The sequence below is a fragment of the Schistocerca cancellata genome, chromosome 8, assembly GCF_023864275.1.
Source record: "Schistocerca cancellata isolate TAMUIC-IGC-003103 chromosome 8, iqSchCanc2.1, whole genome shotgun sequence".
NCBI lineage: Eukaryota > Metazoa > Arthropoda > Insecta > Orthoptera > Acrididae > Schistocerca > Schistocerca cancellata.
Window position 1 is genome coordinate 206,954,602 of NC_064633.1, and position 23,093 is coordinate 206,977,694.

The window sequence follows — 23,093 nt, forward strand, 5'->3', positions numbered from 1 at the left end:
TAAAACGAAATGATCAGTGGAAGGACTGACTCAGCTTATAGAAAAGTCAAAAATCTTTAAGTGAAATTAAAAAGTAAGATTGATAACATTAAAAGTGCATTGGCAAAGAGCAAACAGGTGGAAAAAGTACAGTAAAGGCTTCTATGAGGGGAGAACTTGTCTGGTAACACGATAAAAGAAGAAACAGGTGTCGATAAGACAATCCTGTATCAGAGTCAGAATTTAAACGCTCTCTGGAAGACTTGAGATAAAAATGAAAAAGGGAAAGATGACATTTCTGTGGAATTTCTAAAACCGTTACGGGAAAAACGACCCATTGACCGTCCAAGTTGCTGTGTAGAATCTGTGAGACTGGTGACATACCAACAGACTTTCAGAAAAAAATATCAACTACACAATTCCAAAGATAGCAAGGGCAGACACATGTGAAAATTATCGCACAACCAGATTAACATTTTATGCAGCCAAACTGCTGGCAAGATTAATATACAGAAGAATGGAAAAAGAAAACTGAGGATCTATGGCGACATGATTTCGAAATGTAGGACAAATTATGTTTACACATAATTATCCATCAGGTACATAACACAGTTATGCTATTACTCCTTCTGAGAATAATAGGACGCTGAACAAGCACAGAAATGTCTCTGAACCACCCACTACAGGTTTCTACAGGCTAGAGAACGCCAGTTTCGATCTGGGAAATATGCTTGGCGGCCATTGTGAGAGGACAGGAAGTACTTTGTTTGTAACGATTTAGATGCATTGCTTTTCCCTACTTCAGATGGTCAATGTGCAGGCATTCCACAGGATGTCCGTGAGCTGCCAGTCAACAAGGAAACAGACCGCCACTAGCACAAGCCGCCTGGGGCATTACAGCTTTGTGCAATCTTCTGACAGAGCCGTCATTGGGACCAAAAGCACCCGCCTACAGCGGTGGGTGCTCTGCATGGCCCATGAGAACACAGACAGCCCACCACTGCTGGCCATCTGCCTGAGTGAGACGTCAGTAGTTAATGAAAACCATTCTTCTCTTCTTTCTGTCTACATCAATCACACTTAGGTCTGTTATTAATACACTCCTGGAAATTGAAATAAGAACACCGTGAATTCATTGTCCCAGGAAGGGGAAACTTTATTGACACATTCCTTGGGTCAGATACATCACATGATCACACTGACAGAACCACAGGCACATAGACAGGCAACAGAGCATGCACAATGTCGGCACTAGTACAGTGTATATCCACCTTTCGCAGCAATGCAGGCTGCTATTCTCCCATGGAGACGATCGTAGAGATGCTGGATGTAGTCCTGTGGAACGGCTTGCCATGCCATTTCCACCTGGCGCCTCAGTTGGACCAGCGTTCGTGCTGGACGTGCAGACCGCGTGAGACGACGCTTCATCCAGTCCCAAACATGCTCAATGGGGGACAGATCCGGAGATCTTGCTGGCCAGGGTAGTTGACTTACACCTTCTACAGCACGTTGGGTGGCACGGGATACATGCGGACGTGCATTGTCCTGTTGGAACAGCAAGTTCCCTTGCCGGTCTAGGAATGGTAGAACGATGGGTTCGATGACGGTTTGGATGTACCGTGCACTATTCAGTGTCCCCTCGACGATCACCAGTGGTGTACGGCCAGTGTAAGAGATCGCTCCCCACACCATGATGCCGGGTGTTGGCCCTGTGTGCCCCGGTCGTATGCAGTCCTGATTGTGGCGCTCACCTGCACGGCGCCAAACACGCATACGACCATCATTGTCACCAAGGCAGAAGAGACTCTCATCGCTGAAGACGACACGTCTCCATTCGTCCCTCCATTCACGCCTGTCGCGACACCACTGGAGGCGGGCTGCACGATGTTGGGGCGTGAGCGGAAGACGGCCTAACGGTGTGCGGGACCGTAGCCCAGCTTCATGGAGACGGTTGCGAATGGTCCTCGCCGATACCCCAGGAGCAACAGTGTCCCTAATTTGCTGGGAAGTGGCGGTGCGGTCCCCTACGGCACTGCGTAGGATCCTACGGTCTTGGCGTGCATCCGTGCGTCGCTGCGGTCCGGTCCCAGGTCGACGGGCACGTGCACCTTCCGCCGACCACTGGCGACAACATCGATGTACTGTGGAGACCTCACGCCCCACGTGTTGAGCAATTCGGCGGTACGTCCACCCGGCCTCCCGGCATGCCCACTATACGCCCTCGCTCAAAGTCCGTCAACTGCACATACGGTTCACGTCCACGCTGTCGCGGCATGCTACCAGTGTTAAAGACTGCGATGGAGCTCTGTATGCCACGGCAAACTGGCTGACACTGACGGCGGCGGTGCACAAATGCTGCGCAGCTAGCGCCATTCGACGGCCAACACCGCGGTTCCTGGTGTGTCCGCTGTGCCGTGCGTGTGATCATTGCTTGTACAGCCCTCTCGCAGTGTCCGGAGCAAGTATGGTGGGTCTGACACACCGGTGTCAATGTGTTCTTTTTTCCATTTCCAGGAGTGTATTATGCCGGCCGCGGTGGCCTTGCGGTTCTGACTCTGCAGTCCGGAACCGCGGGACTGCTACGGTCGCAGGTTCGAATCCTGCCTCGGGCATGGGTGTGTGTGATGTCCTTAGGTTAGTTAGGTTTAAGTAGTTCTAAGTTCTAGGGGACTTATGACCTTATATGTTGAGTCCCATAGTGCTCAGAGCCATTTGAACCATTAATATTATAGCTATGATTACACTGTGACCTGTGTTGAAGAATCGTGAAAGCGTAGAACCGACATACAATACCACTGTTCTGTCAACGTATGCAGTCCTCCATGGGGTTAAAAAACACCATTTCGTCCCCCAGTAGAGTACTGTTGTTAAGGTCGGTCCTACACAGTTCCACATTACCTGGTAACAAGTGCTTTGCGACATGTACACCCCACTAAGTTAGTAGCGCCTAGATTCTGTATTGGGGTATAATGCAGGGAGAAAAAGAAAATCTAAGTGCTGCTTATGGCCATGCACTTTATACTTTAGTATATTATATTACATAGCACATGTAATCTGAAATGGCAGTTGAGGGTGTGCTTGGTTTCTTAATGTATGTAGTATATGTTGGATGGAAGGAAGATGTCATATATCAGTACTTTAATAGGGTGAAGTCTCTAGAGCCATTGTACCATTTTCTTTAGGCAGGAGCATGGCGTATATTAGGAGAAATTTATATGGATGCAGTGGAAATATAAAAAGTCTATCTAAAGCACAACTGATCGATGTTGAAATGGATCATCAGCCTATATTATTGCAATGGCCTTCTATAGATGACTACTAACTTATGCATTTGGATAAAACGCTAGATTGTTTCTATCAGAATGGATACGTGCAACTACATAACTTTTGGGAGAAACGTTCACATCTCTCTCCACTAAAAATAACCTGGTTTTTAAGGTCCAGTTTATAACTATGGAGATGGACTGAGTTTGATCCTGTCTAAATTCTAGCTAAACATACATACATTTAAAAAAGTATGTATGGGATGTATGTGGTGTGGAAGATTGCAGTTGTAATGGAAGAACTGTTAATGGTGGCAGGGAGTATCACACACAGCATCACTGTACTTAAATAACATTGTCTTATGTTGTCTTATGTTTGGAGATTATGTGAGAGTATTTCGGAAATAATTATTTTTGTATGCTTTGAATTTACATTTATTGCACCCAAAACCTGTTGGAGTAGATATACCATCGGGCATTGAAATTTCATTGAGCTTAGAAAGATTGAGTGACCGAAATCACAAAACGAACATCTCCGTTGCAATGCTCCCATTATCTTAGCAAGGTAATACCACAGATCTGCTCTCACTCCACTGCAGCACTTATCACTTCCCGCAGGGCACATACATGCATGATAATTTAATGCTTTAGGAATACACTCTGTGATGACTCTTGAGCTGTTAATTTTGTCACAGCAACACCTAGCATAATGAGTAATGATGCACTAACACTGCTGCTGTCAGACACGGGAACATAGAGACAGATTGTGTCGTTATTAGCTGTCAGCTACTCTATGATATATATGTCTGTTTGCCACATGGCTTCTCCCAATCTATTTGAACGAGTCTCGCCTTTGTACCTTACCATACTTCTTCAACTTCCAAAATAGCTTTAAGGTCACTGTCAGCTGCTATTCCAACACTAACACACATAGGACCATATGTCGTTAAATGATATCTATTGTTGAACAGTAAAACCAATATGACAGCTCAGTACTTCATTGTCACTGACCACCAAGAACGTGAGCCCATATTAGTTCATCTTATATGGCTGATCCGTGAAGCAAAAGCATCATGTGGATGCTGCTAGGATCGTATAGGTTGGCATACTCCATTCGAATATGTAACAGAAAAAAAATCTTGGGAAAAGATCACCTATTTCTCCCAGAAGCATAAGGATGGATTAGGATATGTATGGAAGCATACAGACAATCCTTTTTTTATTCAATCTGTATGTGAGATTGGAATGGAAGGTAATCAATAATACTGGTGTGATGTGTCCTCCACCATGCACTGGACAGCTGCCTGCGTTGTATTTCTTTTATATGTAGGATGTTCACAGGTGATAGAGTTGTCTGCAGGCTGTCGGGAACCTGAATGAGATTTTCACTCTGCAGCGGGGTGTGCGCTGATATGAAACTTCCTGGCACATTAAAACTGTGTGCCAGACCGAGACTCGAACTCGGGACCTTGCCTTACGCGGGCAAGTGCTCTACCAACTGAGCTACCCAAGCATGACTCACGCCCCACCCTCACAGCAAGTAGGAGACGAGGTACTGGCAGAAGTGAAGCTGTGAGGATGGGGAAAGATCCCGAGTTCGAGTCTCGGTCCGACACATTTTTAATCTACCAGGAACTTTCATATCAGCGCACACTCCACTGCAGAGCGAAAATCTCATTCTGGAAACATCCCCCAGGCTGTGGCTAAGCCATGTCCCCGCAATATCCTTTCTTTCAGGAGTGCTAGTTCTGCAAGTTCGCAGGAGAGCTTCTGTAAAGTTTGGAAAGTAGGAGACGAGGTACTGGCAGAAGTAAAGCTGTGAGGACGGGGCGTGAGTCGTGCTTGGGTAGCTCAGTTGGTAGAGCACTTGCCCGCGAAAGGCAAAGGTCCCGAGTTCGAGTCTCGGTCTGGCACACAGTTTTAATCTGCCAGGAAGTTTCATAACTAAACCTATCGGATATTAGTAGGTCTAGAAATTCTGTCTAGTCATCCGAAGCGTTGACTGCAGTAAAATGCCTAACAGGAAGCATCTGGAGTGAGCTGAAGAAGAATACATATGTCGGGGTCAGATTCATTCACTGGAATCTTGAGGGAAGCAAGCCAACACTCAGAAGTGACTGGTGGGTGAGCTAAAGCAGAAGAATATGTCAAGCTCAAATTCTTTTTCGTAATCTGTTAAGGAGCTGTAATCCACCCACTAAGAAGTGATAGTGTAGGAGGCGAGTGGACGCAATTCCAGTCGGCATGTCACCAAGATGGCTCTGAGCACCATGGGACTCAACTGATGAGATCATTAGTCCCCTAGAACTTAGAACTAGTTAAACCTAACTAACCTAAGGACATCACAAACAGCCATGCCCGAGGCAGGAATCGAACCTGCGACCGTAGCGGTCTTGCGGTTCCAGACTGCAGCGCCTTTAACCGCACGGCCACTTCGGCCGGCTGTCACCAAGAGACCGTGGCACTACAGTTTGGATCGAGGTGTAAGATGCACTAAGATGACTGCTGTTGCTGTAGGAAACTTCGACATTTATTTGGTCTGGCTTGCACTTGTTAGTAAATTGGTTTTCAATGTACGCTAATCAGTTAAGTATGTAGGTACTGGGTTTGCTTCTAAACAAATAATTACTTTAAGCATATGTGTTATGTGTACTACCATGTCTTCTAGACAGACTACAGTATCATAGTCAGTCCACGCTCGAAATGCACTTGGGAGAAAAATGAACTGTGTTATTATAAAACCGTGAATCTTTCCCGACTCTTGTAGTAGCTCTGAATTGTCATGGAGGCGCAATGCAAAATGGTTCAAATGGCTCTGAGCAGTATGGGACTTAACATCTGTGGTCATCAGTCCCCTAGAACTTAGAACTACTTAAACCTAACTAACCTAAGGACATCACACACATCCATGCCCGAGGCAGGATTCGAACCGGCGACCGTAGCGGTCGCGCGGTTCCAGACTGTAGCGCCTAGAACTAAGAGAAGTCAGGATATTACCATACTGTAGGGCATGTTGACCACTCTGTGTCCTCTGGTGTCCCGATGAAGAACCTGCCAAGGAGGATGTCCTGGAATAGGGGGCTGGGAGAGACTCTGTCTTTGGGGTCTGTCTTCTTTCCTTCTTCTGGTCCAGCACTCTGATTCTGTTTTTTTACTTTCTTACTTCTCAACTTTGAGAACTATCTCTGAATTCCCTCTTTCCATATTCAAATGTCTGTATCGTTGAGACCCTTCCCTGTTTTCTGTGTCAATAACATTTTTTTAAATTTGTGGTAAGGTCTTATGGGACGAAATGGCTGAGGTCATATGTCCCTAAGCTTACACACTACTTAATCTAACTTAAACTAACTTACGCATGTCATTTCATGAGTACCATAAAAATTGTTTGACGATGACCAAAAGCCACTGCTGGTCCAGGATGTGCCAGTAAATACGCGTTTTTCGCTACGTTTCTTTTCTTCTTCTTTTAATTCTTATTTTGCAAGACATCACAAGAGGAACGTATTTAGCCGGCCGTGGTGGCCGAGCGGTTCTGAGCGCTTCAGTCCGGAACCGCGCGATTGCTACGGTCGCAGGTTCGAATCCTGCCTCGGGCATGGATGTGTGTGATGTCCTTAGGTTAGTTAGGTTTAAGTAGTTCTAAGTTCTAGGGGACTGGTGAATTCAGTCAGCTCAGAGCCATTTTTGAAGGAACGTATTTTCCGAGTGCGAGAAGGATAGATAAAAAGATATGCCCTGGTTTTTCCCAATTATTCATCACGGTATTTTCTTGTATTCATCGACAGAAACGACAAACAACGCAAATGTGTATTATTGTTGTCACTGTCCCTCATATTACCAAGCGTCGTTATTTTTTTACTTTACTCATTTTAAACAGTCTCGTATGTTGAAGTCACACAGTTTGATGACGTGGCCTTCCTCAGAAAGGCGTAAATCATTGCAATTACCTGTTTTAACGTTAAGATCGGCAGTAGAGCTTTGGCGTTGTCAGTGTCAATGTCATCATTTACTACTGTACCTTAAAAGTAAGTTTAAGCACTATAGTTCGGCCAGATCCAGATGTAGAGTTGTCAGCGAACTTTAAAGGCAATTTTACTGATGTCAGCAAACTTTAAACTGCACATTCCGATGATGTTCTTGTTCATTTGAAGAGCGGTTTATAAAAAAAATACTAAGTGCCACTTGGGGCCGTTTTCGAAAACTTAGTTTTAACAGTCGCTTTCCTGCTCTTGGTATCTTTATTTTTCTGTTGCGTTATCCAAAACAGCTCAGGATAGTAGAGGAGTGCTCGCGCCTGCCACCATTTTAAAGAACACTCGTGCCTACCAAATAGCTTTTCTTCCATGTATTGCCTCTTTGAAATTATATTGGTGTCAGGTGATGTCGCAGAGCTTGACGTTGCCTTCGCATTAAATTCTTTCCACATTGAGTCCTCTTCGTCAAAACGAATGGGCGACTCTATTCAAATCGTGTCCTTGAATGAATACTTTTTTTCAAACTCAGTTTTTAACGAACTTTTGGAGTATTCTTAAGCAGATTCGTCTTTAAAAGAAATCCTCTTAAATCTTGGATCTAATAGGGCCGCTTTCGAAAGGACTGGATGTCTAGAATAGTTTTTAAATCGGTTATTTCCGCACTTAATATATAAACTGACAAATATCCTCGCCATACTATCGGTGGCTGCTAGCACCTTTGAAATAATCACGTGCGTTTGATAGGACATGTCTTCTACAGGATGAAAAGTATTTAAACCGACAAACTCTGGGAGGTTGTAGGGGACATCAAAACAAATATTTTTCCCTAATGTCATTTTTTCCTATGAGGAGTATTTAAACCGATAGAGGAAGATTTCTCTGGCGGCAAATTAATTAAACCAATCCTTTTCCATTTTTTATGACAAAGAGACAACACATTAACACAACCCAATTTCAATTACAGTAGATTTTCAAAAATGCCTCCATTGACACACAAAGGTTACACCGTCGGACCATGTTCTGTCTGACACGGGCAAAAACCCTTCCTAGTATCCTGAATTGTTCCTGCTGCTGCTACTATCCGGGCAACCAGATCCTCTTCTGATGCAACAGGAGTTGCGTAAACAAGGTTACGCATATCTCCCCACACAAAAAAGTCCAGAGGGGACATATTTGGGAATCGAGCAGGCCATGGCACAGGACCACCTCTGCCAATCCACGTTTCTGGGAACCGTCGGTTCAGGAATCGACGCACACTACGACTGAAACGTGCCGGGGCCCCGTCATGTTGGAACCACATGCGTTGTCTTGTAGGGAGCGGGACGTCTTCCAGCAATTCTGGCAATGCTCTGGCAAAATAGTGCCTGCCATTTAATGGCCTAGGTAGCAGATACGGCCCAGTTAAACAGTCCTCAACAACACCGATCCACACATTAACGAAGAACAGCACTTGATGAGCGCTAGTAACTGTGGCATGTGGGTTATCCTCACTCCAAACATGCGAATTGTGCGTGTTGAAGACTCCACCATCACGCCCGAACGTTGATTCGTCGGTAAACAACACAGAGGATGGAAATGTAGGATGCATTTCACACTGTTCCAGGTACCACTGCGAAAACTGTGCTCTGGGTGGATAATCAACTGGTTCCATTTTGTGGACACGCTATAAGTGAAATGGACGTTACAATTGCTCTCGAAGGACTCTTCTTATATTCGTTTGATTCGTCCCCATGTTACGTGCAATTGCACGAGTGCTGATTGAAGGATCCCGCTTCACATGCTGCAAGACAGCTTCCTCAAATTGCAGTGTTCTTAAAGTGCGACGGCGTCCCTGTCCAGGTAATCTGCTAAATGACCCGGTCTCACCGAGATGTTGGTTCACAGCAGCAAAGGTCGTATGATGCGGGATACGGCGATTATGATATTGTTGTTGATAAACTCGCTGTGCAGCTTGTCCATTGTGGTGCGCTACGTAGTACGCACCAACCATATCAGTGAACTCACTCCGGGTCTATCGCTCCATTAGTAAACAGAGACAATGCACTACTACACTGGTGGACAGCAGTTGCCTACAACTGAAGAGCGAAATACGCCCTCTAACAACTGAAGAGCGTAATACGGCCTCCACTGGTTTAATTAATCCCCATAGGAAAAAATGACATTAGGGAAAAATATTTGTTTCGATGACCCCTACAACCTCCCAGAGTTTGTCGGTTTAAATACTTTTCACCCTGTATAAACTGTTTGCAAGGCTTTAAAGTTTTAACAACTGCTGTTACAGTTTGCCATTCAGTTTCAAGGAGACTTTCCGTAGGATTGTGGAGAAGTCCAAGAGCTGCTTCAAGTGGTTCTTGTAGCAAAGAGACCCTTTCCATTATATCTAGTGTACTGTTCCATCTAGTGGCAACGTCCGTTTTCAGTTTTAGAGGCTTTTCTCCAAGACCGTTTCTACCATTAGACAACACTACATGGCCGCCTAGAGCAGCAAAATTTTAGGGGCGCCAAATGGTGGAAGAAATTAATTTAAAATCAAACAGTGAAAAAATTGAGCAAATGAGGAGAAAAAATAGAAAAGAGAAAAAAATTAAAAAAACTGATTTGTTTTCAAAAAGCATACAGAACAATTACTTAATAAGTCATTACTTACTTTGACGAAAGTAAGCACACTTCCTCTACCTACCTCAAATGCAAAGCAGCTACTACTGTGTACGAAACGGAAACCGCTGAGATACTGCGCCAATGGGGCAGCTAACAGAAGTTGTAGAACTGTCAACAGAAAATGCAAACAAGGCTTCTTTTATTTATTTAAGAAAGTGGATGCTGAAATATATGAGATTTACTCCTCATCCTAAAAATACTCAATCAAAGCTCTGAAGCCAGCATCTTCAGTCACAGAAAACGGTTAATTACCATATTAAAAACTAACTCAGTAATTTTTTTCTCTTTCAACACTTAATTGTTTTTTTATGACTGTGGCAGGTGTGGTTGTTGTTTAGGCTGAGGTTTTAATGAAGGAACTTTAGATCTTGATGAAGACGGAACTGGCATTTCAGAAGAAAATTCTCAGACTTTTTGCAATCTGGTGGACTCTATCAGATCTGGTGAAACTGTAACTATGTTGTCATATGATCAGATCTTTTTAATTTGATGTAAAACCACCTTTCACGGAGTATAAGGTATGGCAAAGATCACTGATAACTTCGGTAAAAAAAAAAGTTCCATAGTTTACTTCTTTTCTTGTCCATTGTAACTTGCGCTGAAAAGAGCAATACAGAACCGTTAAACAATCCTTCCTAGCAGATTAAAACTGTGTGCCGGACCGAGGCTCGAACTCGGGACTTTTGCCTTTCACAGGTAAGTGCTCTACCAACTGAGCTACCCAAGCACGACTCACAACCCGTCCTCATTCTGGAAACATCCCCTAGGCTGTGGCTAAGCCATGTCTCCGCAATATCCATACTTTCAAGAGTGCTAGTTCTGCAAGGGTCGCAGGAGAGCTTCTGTTAAGTTTGGAAGGTAGGACACGAGGTACTGGCGGAAGTAAAGCTGTGAGGACGGGTCGTGAGTCGAGCTTGGGTAGCTCAGTTCTTAGAGCACTTGAGTTCGAGTCTCGGTCCGGCACACAGTTTTAATCTGCCAGGAAGTTTCATATCAGCGCACACTGCGCTGCAGAGTGAAAATTTCATTCTGGAATCGTCCTAATTGACATAAGGGGCATAGGTCGGGAAAAGGGTTCAGAATGCTAAGTATTGTTCTCGCATTGTATCTTGGAGGCTCAGCCCGAAGTTCGCTCATGGAATGTCAGACCCAATCGGAATATTTCGCGAAGACTGTCGCGTTTTTACCATTGCCGCCAGTACTACCGATCGTAGTTTCAGCACTACATTTTCGAACTGCGGGACTGTTGTGCTGTGTTTTGTGATATTAACAATTAAAATAATATCAACATAAGTGAAAATTTATCACATTTGGAGATGACAACTTTTATATACTTCTTTGTACAACTTTTTTCTACTAGACGAGATAAAAAAACAAATAACCATTAAACTGAAATATTTGCAGGTAAAAAATAACAATATTCGCGTGTTTGCATTAAAGACGAACCTATAGGTTGTCGAGGATTAATTTGCAAACACGGACCAAGAAGTAAGATCTAAAATATAACAAATAATAACCATCTAAATCATAGAGCTACGCATTTAAAATTCGTCAAGAAGATATATATATAAATTACTCACCTCACAGTAAACATTAATACAATATATCTCAATTTCAAAAACAGTATTTTGTAATGAAACTAAATTTGTACAACAAACTTTGTACAGCACAAACCATATTCTCTAAGTAGCAACTATTGCGCCATTGCGAGCGCATCCTTAAATCTTCCGAAAACAGCCGAGCACAACCGAGCGGGCCGAGCCGAATGGTAACGAGATCCATCCGGGCTGCCGAACTGAATGACGTAATACATTTCGTGCTCTTCGATTCGTACCGCATTCGCCGTTGCCTCTTTTGCAATATACGCATGCCTCGTATTGGATTCAGTTGCAGAGATCGTATCGATAGATGCGAGTGACGAAATACATTTATAACGATTCTGTACTTCGATTCAGCCGAAGTATTTGTTACTCAGTACCGAATACATACGGTTTGCTAAAGTTGTGGTCGGCAGTCCGTAGACGACTGCCGAATGAAGTCCCTTTTACGCGATAGACTTTCTTGTTTCAATTGACTACTACAGAGAAGTGACTTCTACAGCAGCGTCCCTTGCACTTTATTTCTGTACTGAGTCTTGTCTGCTTCAAGTGGTCATTTTCGTTTACACGTCAGCGCCAAAATTGCGTGTGTTGTGAGAACTGTCTGCTGAGAGTTTTGGGACCTTAACGGTGAAAGTGAGGTTCTGAGAGATTGTCCTTTTACGCAAAAAAAGAATATAATAGCAAAATATTGGATCAAGCAATGATAATAGAGTTTATCGGTGTCCAGAGCAGAATTCATAGTGAAAATTCCTGTCAGAGGTCGTGTGATAAATTCTTAGTCGTGAGAATTGAAAGAATAAGAAAAATGTCATCCAAAGATTTAAGAACAAACTGGTATACATTTATATGCTGGAGAAAGTATATACCTGCAAAGTGCAGACAGACGAAACAATACCCAGAACGCAGTAGAAAGCGTCTTTTCGCCCCATCCTTTATAGCATGTTTTCTTGCTAAGCGACAAATAACACCAAAATTATTTTTCTTCGTCAAATAACTCTGATATTTTCACAACTGAAACAACTTTCGTTAAAGCACTTTATCTATTTACGTTCTTTTTACTGCATAGTGTGGGCTCTTTCCCTGTGATACGTAAATACCTCTTCGGTTTCAAATATTTCGTCTATCTTGTAAGAGAGCAGTAGTAGGGACAAATATCAGGACCTTGTGTAACTTTTCAGTATGTTACGAAAACTAAACACACAGCACAATAAAGATTCCGGAGACACGAAAGCACAAAACCCATTTCTATAATAGGAGCGATTACGGCCAGAATAGTTTAACTTCGATTTTATTAGATGCCGCCCGAGTCCCTTGTTTCAAATGGTTCAAATGGCTCTAAGCACTATGGGACTTAACATCTGAGGTCATCAATCCCCTAGACTACTTAAACCTAACGAACCTAAAGACATCACACATATCCGAGCCCGAGGCAGGATTCGAATCTGCGACCGTAGCAGCAGCGCGGTTCGAGACTGAAGCCCCTAGAACCGCACGGCCACAGCGGCCGGCAGTCCCTTGTTTCTACGCATACGCCGTATGCAGCATACTGAGAAATCTAGAACTCTCTACTCGGCACGATCCATAGATCACTGATTTCATAGACACACTTGTTCGTGGCAGGCTGCTGATTTACTCTCAGGCACATCAGATGTACGCACTTTCAGAAGTCGATTTTGACCAGAAATTCGCTCGTGTAAAACGGGCTTAACGCACAGTCTACATTGCAACAGATGGCTCCCCCATTGCCCGCTACTACTAACTGCTGCCTGCGCAGTCACCAGCCACATGCGAATGAAGATGGCGTGCACTCTAACACATCGTGCACCAACCGAGACGTAACACAATTGCAACAAGGTTCACATCTGCCCCGATAGCTGAGTGGTCAGCGTAACGAATTGCCGTTCTACGGGCCCGGGTTCGATTCCCGGATGGGTCGGAGATTTTCTCCGCTCAGGGACTGGGTGTTGTGGGGTCTTCAACATCATTTCATCCCCATCCGGCGCGCAGGTCACCTAATGTTGCGTCGAGTGTAATACGACCTGCACGAAGGCTACCGGACCTGCCCACGTAAGGGGCCTCCCGACCAATGACGCCAAACGCTCATTTTCATCACAGTTCACGCGTAACTTTCGTGTATCTGGGCCGTGTTTCTCGTATTCAAATACCAATTCTTCGATCCTGGTCGTGGCATCAAATGTAAACTAAACAGTTAAGTGTTGAAGCTAGCTTACTCCCTTGAGACATAATTTCACCGTTCCACTTTCATCCGCACTCGATCATGATATTGAATTATCGACTCCAGATTTTTAATTTAAACTCAATATATTTGTTCATCACTATTCTTTAACACAGAATTACACACCTAAGTTCCACTCTTTCCCTGTTGGAACACTTATTATTATTATTATTATTATTATTATTATTATTATTATTATTATTATTATTATTATTACTACTACAATGATGCCTAAGTGCAGAAAGTGTGGGAAGTCAAAGATCATCTCCAAAGCTATGAATTACCCAAAGAGATTTTACAAAAACACAACGTATTTATTATATGCGAAGATCGATACTCGGGGGAAGCTACTTGCAGTGTTTCAATAGGTGATGTATTACCCAATTGTAGCATGTGAACATTTGCGCTGGACCAGTGCTCGAACCCGGATTTCCCGCATATCGGGCCGTAGTGGCCGCTCGGTTCTAGGTGCTTCAGTCTGGAACCGCGCGACCGCTACGGTCGCATGTTCGAATCCTGCCTCGGGCATCGATGTGTGTGATGTCCTTAAGTTAGTTAGGTTTAAGTAGTTCTAAGTTCTAGGGGACTGATGACCTCAGATGTTAAGTCCCATAGTGCTCAGAGCCATTTGAACCATTTGAACCCGTATCTCGCGAGCGGTCGCCTTAACCATTTCGGCTATACGTGCACACTCCCTGGCCCGATCCAAACCTCCATATGTCACTGCCCCTTTCCTTAGATGCTTGTCTTACGTATGTCTCCCTTTAAGCTCGCAAAATTACTTGATTATCGACCAGGGAGAACAACAATACCACAAGAAATCGAGACCATTTTTATCGAGGTATGTCCCATATCGGCTTATAACATTTACATTTAATTTTACCATAGCAGCTGTATGAAACATGTGGGTGAATTCCTAAGGGACCAAACTGCATCGGTCCCTAGACTTACACACTACTTACACTAACTTGCGCTAAGAACAGCACACAAACTCATGACCGAGCGAAGACACGAATCTCCGGCGGGAGGGGACGCGCAATCCGTGACATGGCGCCTCTAACCGTGCGGCCACTCCGCGCGGCTATGAAATATGATTCGAAATTATTTGTTGATTGAGAATTTCATGACATCAGCAACAGAAGGTATAGATCTATTACTCATATTACAAGAACCTCTGTGCCGGAGTGAGTCTCCTACCCAGATGCGATGAACTTCGTATAGAACGTATGAGAGCTGGACAAGTGTCCAAGCTGGTACAAGTGGCCGGACCTTTATCCCTTCTGTAGGAGCTGTAGGAGGCAGTCCATAGTGGGCAAATGCAGTTTCTACTTTGGTAGACAGAACTGTCCATAGAAGCCGTGCCTTGAATGTTTATCCGATAACATTTTGCATCTAATGCTCAAGGGTACCTCCCCTGCTTCCACTAGAAGTGCGTTGGTGGTCGCCGAGCGCATGGCTCCAAGACAGGTACGAATGACTCTATATCGACGAGTACCTGGTTTGGTGGACCTCTGCAGCATTGTGGTACAGTCGACATCCATAATCTAATCGAGGTCAAATACTTCCCCAGTGCAAGGTGAGTAAAATACTGTGGTGCACTCCCCACCACACACGCGTTAGTGATCAAATTACAATTAAGCTTTCTTCACACTTGGTAACAATGGATCAGATGTGAGGCGCCCAGCTTAACCGAGAGTAAAAAACCATCCTCAGAAATCGATCGTCAGCTTTTATGTGGAAAGTGTGACCATCAATGCGAGCCGATGTCGACTCATACAAGGGGACGATTACTGATTTCTCGGCTGAAATCTCCAGAACATTAGTAAATAGCCACTCATCAATGTATGCAATGGTTGTGAATAATGCTGTTCGGCCTGAACAAACACAGACATTGTCTGCGCACTGTAACATTTTTGTCGGCGGAATGATTATGCGCTCTAGGTATGCAGGAGGAGGCTCAAAACTGAACCCTGAGGCAAGTCCTGGGTGACAAGAAAAGATCCGATCATGTTTCCTTTGTAACGGACGGAGATGATTCTTTGAGCGACCAGGGTACCGATGCCATAAATCGTCAGTGGAGGGAACCTGCCATTTTGTCCAAGAGAACTGGTTTATGAACGTGACAGTATGCTTCCTTGACGTCCAGAAAGGCAGCGGCCATTGTTTGTTTCATATGAAAGGACCAAATAATATAAATTGCAAGCAAATACAGATTGTCCATAGTTCCTTTGCCTTTTCTGAAGTAATATTGACTCCGAGGCATCAAATTACGATTTTCAAGCCACCACTCCAATCTCCTTTTAAGCATTTGTTCGAACGTTTTGGCAACACAAAACGACAAAGCAACCAGGATGGATCTTTTCCACATTTCAGAATTGCTAAGTGGTCCTTGTGGATCCAGTACCGTTTAAAAATGCATAAGAGCAAATCTTTCGCTTCTGTAGGCAGATCCGCAACCACAGAATAATGAATAAAATCAATACCAGGACAACTGTCATCGATGATTTAACAGCTCCGTTGAGTTCTTCTTTTGAGAAAGGTCGAAGGAAAACAGGGTGTCGGTCTTCTTCAACAGGAGACGGATGATTCAAGAATGGGTCCGTGAGAGGAGCAAGTGTATGTATAAATTCCTCCAGCCACGTAGAGACAGTCGTCTGATTCTGAAAGCCTTTGTCTTATACCAGATACTCGCCATACTGGTTTCGTTATTGAAGAAAGAACAAAATTTTATCCAGCTGTCCTCTTTTCTTTTCGGCAACTTGTTAGGTCGCTCATTTGCTTTCCGAACAGACAGGAAGTTGTCCTAAGTGTGATACCGACGGTAGGTTTTCAAAGCAAGTCTGCGCTTAGCAACTTCTCTAGAGCTTCGGGATTCCACCATGGAGGGGAACAGTGCTTCATAACGGTGAACTCTTTCTTCTTAAGAATGCTGATATCTGCTGCAGTATTCATAGCGTCGATTAAAACTTAACTATTTCGGCTATCGATGCACGCTCCCCATCCCAATTCAAACCTCTGTTTGACACTGCCCACTTCCTCATATCTTAGTCTTACGTTCGTCTCCCTTTAAGAGCGCAAAGTTTCTTGATTCCCACTCACAAGGGGACCGTACGAACTTCCCCTCACCTATGTATTTCATTCATATTGACGTAGTGTGTGGGGCACCACTAGGACTTTGTAAACAAGAGGACGCAACTGTCAAGCGTTTTCCAGAAAATCGAGTTCGAAAATTTTAGGCGTACTTGTACACTTTGTATGGAGACAAATACGCCGGCAGCCGAGCGAGTACGTGCTTAGTTTCATCAGTGCAAAGTCTGTGGATCGAATCCCGCTGCTAGTAACACTTTTTTTGTGAGTTATCTGCACCAATAACCAGTGATATGATTCGATATGCGAGGTATTTTGTGAAATTGTGTGACGACCAAGAACCGTTTATAAATGTAAACGAAGTTTGCTTTGCAATGGACACTTTGAAGAAACGAGGCACACGCAAAAATTCGGCGCTCATTACATGTGATGCATGTTGCAATAATTATGGTTTTTCATGTTTCTACGTTCAGTGTCATCCTGATTCTTGCACTGCTCAGTATATTGCCCATTATACGTGCCACAAATGTATATTCGATAATGTAAACAAAATACTGATTTCGTTGAAAGTTTTCGTGTATCCTTTTTTCATTATCCATCTTTCGACAAAAGTTTACTCCTTTTTTTTAGGATAACGATTGAGAAAATAATAAATGAATTATTAAATATTAAAAATTTGCATGGTCATAAAAATTATTTGGGAATGAAAAAAAGAAAAAACTGCCGACAGTGAGATTCGATTCGGGGACCTCACATTATGAAACTAAGCACTCCTGGAACACTGGCGGTCCAACTGCATACAACGTGTTTCAAAATTACACCGACAAACTTCGACGAGATGCAGAAGCTGTCTTGAGGTACAAAATGAGGATAGCAATCCGCGTCCGGAAACGTCAAACATGAACACTACGGGGTGCCGAAGTTATAGGCGCCGGCGTCTGTATATGTACACTGATTTGCCAGAACATTATGACCACCTACCTAATAGCCGGTATGTCCACCTTTGGGCCGGCCGGAGTGGCCGAACGGTTCTAGGCGCTTCAGTCTGGAACCGCGCGACCGCTACGGTCGCAGGTTTGAATCCTGCCTCGGGCATGGATGTGTGTGTCGTCCTTAGGTTAGTTAGGTTTAAGTAGCTCTACGTTCTAGGGGACTGATGACCTCAGATGTTTAAGTCCCATAGTGCTCAGAGCCATTTGTCCACCTTTGGCACGGATAACAGTGGCGACGCATCGTGGCATGGAAGCAATCGGGCCTTGGTTGGTCTTCGAGGTAAATGGCACACACCTGCCCACACAACTCACCCAATTCCCGTAAATTCCTGGGAGGGGGGCTATGAGCTCTGACGCCACGTTCAGTCACATCCCAGATGTGTTCGATCAGGTTCACATCTGGCAAGTTGGGAGGCGAATACATTAAATGGAATTCGCCACTGTGTTCCTCGAACCACCCCATCACACTACTGGCCTTATGACATAGCGCATTGTCTTGTTGAAAAATGCCACTGCCGTCGGGAAACATGATCAGCATGAAGGGGTGTACGTAGTCTGCAACCAGTGTACGATACTCCTAGGCAGTCTCGGTGCTTGCATGTGCTCCACTGGACCCATGGAGGCCCACATGAATGTCCCCCAGGGCATAATGGAGCCACCGCCAGCTTGTCTCCATTCCACAGTACAGGTGCCAAGGATCTGTTCCCCTGCAAGACGACGGATTCGCGCCCTCCCATCGGCATGATGAAGAAAGTATCGGGATTCATCAGAGCATGTAACGCTCTGCCACTGTGCCAACATCCAGTGCCGATGGTCACGTGCAGGTTTCAGTCCTAGTTATCGATGTGGTTGTTTTAACGTTGATACACGCATAGTTTGTCGGCTCCGGAGGCTCATCGTTAGGAGTGTTCGGTGTATTGTGGGTTCAGACACACACTGACTCTGATGTTACACTCCTGGAAATTGAAATAAGAACACCGTGAATTCATTGTCCCAGGAAGGGGAAACTTTATTGACACATTCCTGGGGTCAGATACATCACATGATCACACTGACAGAACCACAGGCACATAAACACAGGCAACAGAGGATGCACAATGTCGGCACTAGTACAGTGTATATCCACCTTTTGCAGCAATGCAGGCTGCTATTCTCCCATGGAGACGATCGTAGAGATGCTGGATGTAGTCCTGTGGAACGGCTTGCCATGCCATTTCCACCTGGCGCCTCAGTTGGACCAGCGTTCGTGCTGGACGTGCAGACCGCGTGAGACGACGCTTCATCCAGTCCCAAACATGCTCAATGGGGGACGGATCCGGAGATCTTGCTGGCCAGGGTAGTTGACTTACACCTTCTAGAGCACGTTGGGTGGCACGGGATACATGCGGACGTGCATTGTCCTGTTGGAACAACAAGTTTCCTTGCCGGTCTAGGAATGGTAGAACGATGGGTTCGATGACGGTTTGGATGTACCGTGCACTATTCAGTGTCCCCTCGACGATCACCAGTGGTGTACGGCCAGTGTAGGAGATCGCTCCCCACATCATGATGCCGGGTGTTGGCCCTGTGTGCCTCGGTCGTATGCAGTCCTGATTGTGGCGCTCACCTGCACGGCGCCAAACAGGCATACAACCATCATTGGCACCAAGGCAGAAGCGATTCTCATCGCTGAAGACGACACGTCTCCATTCGTCCCTCCATTCACGCCTGTCGCGACACCACTGGAGACGGGCTGCACGATGTTGGGGCGTGAGCGGAAGACGGCCTAACGGTGTGCGGGACCGTAGCCCAGCTTCATGGAGACGGTTGCGAATGGTCCTCGCCGATACCCCAGGAGCAACAGTGTCCTTAATTTGCTGGGAAGTGGCGGTGCGGTCCTCTACGGCACTGCGTAGGATCCTACGGTCTTGGCGTGCATCCGTGCGTCGCTGCGGTCCGGTCCCAGGTCGACGGGCACGTGCACCTTCCGCCGACCACTGGCGACAACATCGATGTACTGTGGAGACCTCACGCCCCACGTGTTGAGCAATTCGGCGGTACGTCCACCCGGCCTCCCGCATGCCCACTATACGCCCTCGCTCAAAGTCCGTCAACTACACATACGGTTCACGTCCACGCTGTCGCGGCATGCTACCAGTGTTAAAGACTGCGATGGAGCTCCGTATGCCACGGCAAACTGGCTGACACTGACGGCGGCGGTGCACAAATGCTGCGCAGCTAGCGCCATTCGACGGCCAACACCGCGGTTCCTGGTGTGTCCGCTGTGCCGTGCGTGTGATCATTGCTTGTACAGCCCTCTCGCAGTGTCCGGAGCAAGTATGGTGGGTCTGACACACCGGTGTCAATGTGTTCTTTTTTCCATTTCCAGGAGTGTATTCATACCTTCCCTATACAAGTCGCCACACAGTTTTAATCTGTCAGGAAGTTGCATATCAGCGCACAGTACGCTACAGAGTGAAGATTCTTTCTGGAAAATTCTCCTCCAAGCGGCAGCCATAAGCGTTACTAGTTATAATGCGTATTCATTTGCGAATGTTTCATAAGATATTTATCCGTTAAACGTTAGGAAGCCAAATAAAGCTTCAGAAAGAAGTTCCCAGTTACTGAAATCGCTTTATTGGCAGAATTAGGGACATGACTGGTACTCGCTTATCCTCGACGAGTGTGCAGTACTTTTGGAGGGCGGCGAGTTGCAGAATTCAGCACTGCCGAACACAGGCCCCCACAACCGCACGAGTGGTCGACTGTGAAGAGCGGACAAATTGAATAGCTGGGCGGCGGCCATTAGAGTGGTAAACTGACGCGCGGATTTCGAATGTTTCTACATCGTTTTTGGTTATAAAATGCCTTCCCTAGAGTTAGGTCACAAACATAATGCCTCATTTAAATACGTTACTACAATATAGTTTTTAATTTACGAACAAACAGCAACTAGTCACTGTTTATGAATTTATGTTACGTAGTACATGGAATCTGCTGTACCTAAAAGTTATGCACTGGACCCCTAGCATTTTTCGTAGTTCATTTACGATAGATGTACGCAAAATGCTTCAAAATACTCGAAGATTTGCCCACTATGTTAATAGATATTTTCTGACTCTGCCTCGCTTTAAATTTTATGACGAAAAGTGCGTTATATATGGCGTAGTGCTTTGGCAACTCACGACCAAATTATCAAGTTTCAACCTAACCTAGACCATGAAAACACTACCGATCAGCCAGCTACAACAAACAATACTTCAGGCAGGCATCCAGTATCGCATTAGTCACAATATTTACTTTCGATGATGTACACTTCAGTTTATATGTGTGGTTTTTTCGTATAATAAATAAAACTCAACAACTGTTCCATCGAGAGAAGTTGTGAAATCAGATTACAATTACACACATTCAGTTGCATTTTATAACGATAAAAAGCTTGCTAACTCAAATTTCGTGTTGCTTGCAACTCAACTTTTATAGTTAATATAAAATGTGGCTCACAAAGAAAAATTTATCTTCTGCTGCATATGGTCTGGAAAACGAAAGATGGATGGAACAGCATCATCTTTCAGCTTTCTGCGATTTACGTAATTTTCAAGGAAACAACTTTCTTCAAAATGATCGGAACATATAAAATGGTATTCTGTCGGTCGGAAATCTTGCCTCCTGACAGCGTGTAACCATTTTTGTAACAGCTGTGGTTTTGAGAAAGGAAACCTGCAAATAAATGCACAGACATTATGCTAATACCGTCTTACAAAAACATTTACTAAGCAAGTGCACTGACATACAAAACAACTTAAAATATCCACATACCTGTGAAATGTAATATTCGTTCCTTTCTCGAATTTATTTGTACAATTAATCACTGCAGAACTCTTCACCATTGTACTTCTTTTGATTGGAACGTACAGACAGTAGAATTACGAGTAACAAATACTGTATGTACGCCCCAACAAATATACAACGTTGAATCAGGGTCTTCATAAACAGCAGTACTACACAACACATCAGACTACAACCACTATAATGGCGTCCAGCCGAAGGTTCAAATTATCCCGCGACTGCAGCGCCATCAGTGAGTCTAGTTATTTTTTACAAGGTCTTTGGCCGAACAGCTGCAGCAGGAAATCTGGCGGCAGAATAATGAAGCTCTAATATAGTCGCTGCATGCATAAAGAAAAGATACACTAACTCTACAAGGACTTGCTGAAAAGTAATGTCTGAGAATATTTCATGTGAAAACTCTTAAGGCCTTCTAAATAAAACAAACGTTATTAACGCTCTAAATCATTATTCTCCATGCCTACATACAGAGTCCGCCAGAAAAATGTATACACTCTTCGTCAGGCTCTTTGGAGATATCGATATTGTCGTTCGATTTGAGTTACGAGTGCATTGTAGTATGGTTTTTGGCTCAACAGATCTCAGTACTTTCATCTCAACATAGAGAAAACAAGATGGCCGGAGCACGCTTGACATTCGAGCAACGAAAATGTATTGTGAAGTGGTTTTTCAACTTTGGTAATGCCGTTGAAGTGCAACGTCAGCGGAGGCGGGAGTGTGAAACAGAATCGCCGACCAGCCTAACAATTAAATGCATCATTGACAAGTCTGATTTCCATAGAACGATTTGTGATATTCACAAAGGAAAATCAGGAAGACAGCATACAACTACAAGTCCTGCTTCGTTGGCTCTCGTATTGGAAACGTTTGTTAATTCTCCACACAAGTCTGCTACGCAATGTGCACGTGAAGTGAGGGTTAACAGTTACAAGTGTACGAAGAATTCTGAAAGTTGTGGAAAGTTTACATTCCACGATTACTGCACGCGATTAATGATTATGTCTCCTGATCGCCGAATGCAATTTTGCGAATGTTATCAGCAAATGGTAACTGATGACGAACAATTTGTGACTAAGGTAGTGTGGAGTGACGAGGCACGTTTTAAACCTAATGGAACCGTGAATCGGCGTAACAGTGTGTACTGGGCACCGGAAAATCCGCATGTTTATGTGGATAAAGCGGTCAGTTTACCATGGGTTCATGTGTGGTGTGGACTATCATCTATGAGCTTCGTAGGACCCTTTTTCTTTGATGCTACTGTCGCTGTCTGGTACTACATGCACTGGACGTGTGTCAACAAGCAGTCATTCCTCGCCACGTGACGCTGCTATCTCCTGGACGGGTCTATATCGATAGTAGGTCGGTGTCATAATGTTCTGGCTGATCTGTGTATGCATATACAGACTAATTCCGTGGTGATGTTGACAGGCTTTCAGGGATGGTGGAGAAGGATAAATCTATCGATGTGAGGTGAG

General features: G+C 44.5%; 1 protein-coding gene across 2 annotated transcripts in view; it reads right to left on the reverse strand.

The window, feature by feature from the left end:
* The window catches only part of LOC126095226 (protein PTOV1 homolog), a 316,247-nt gene that overhangs the window by 259,080 nt on the left and 34,074 nt on the right, over positions 1 to 23,093 (reverse strand). Inside the window, exon 2 of one of the 2 annotated variants that reach the window (XR_007521937.1) lies at positions 9,897 to 9,982. The exons of the other annotated variant lie outside the window; for it this stretch is intronic. The gene's annotated coding sequence lies outside the window, so the exon portion shown is untranslated. The remainder of the gene's footprint in view (positions 1 to 9,896; positions 9,983 to 23,093) is intronic. 2 annotated transcript variants of the gene reach the window in all.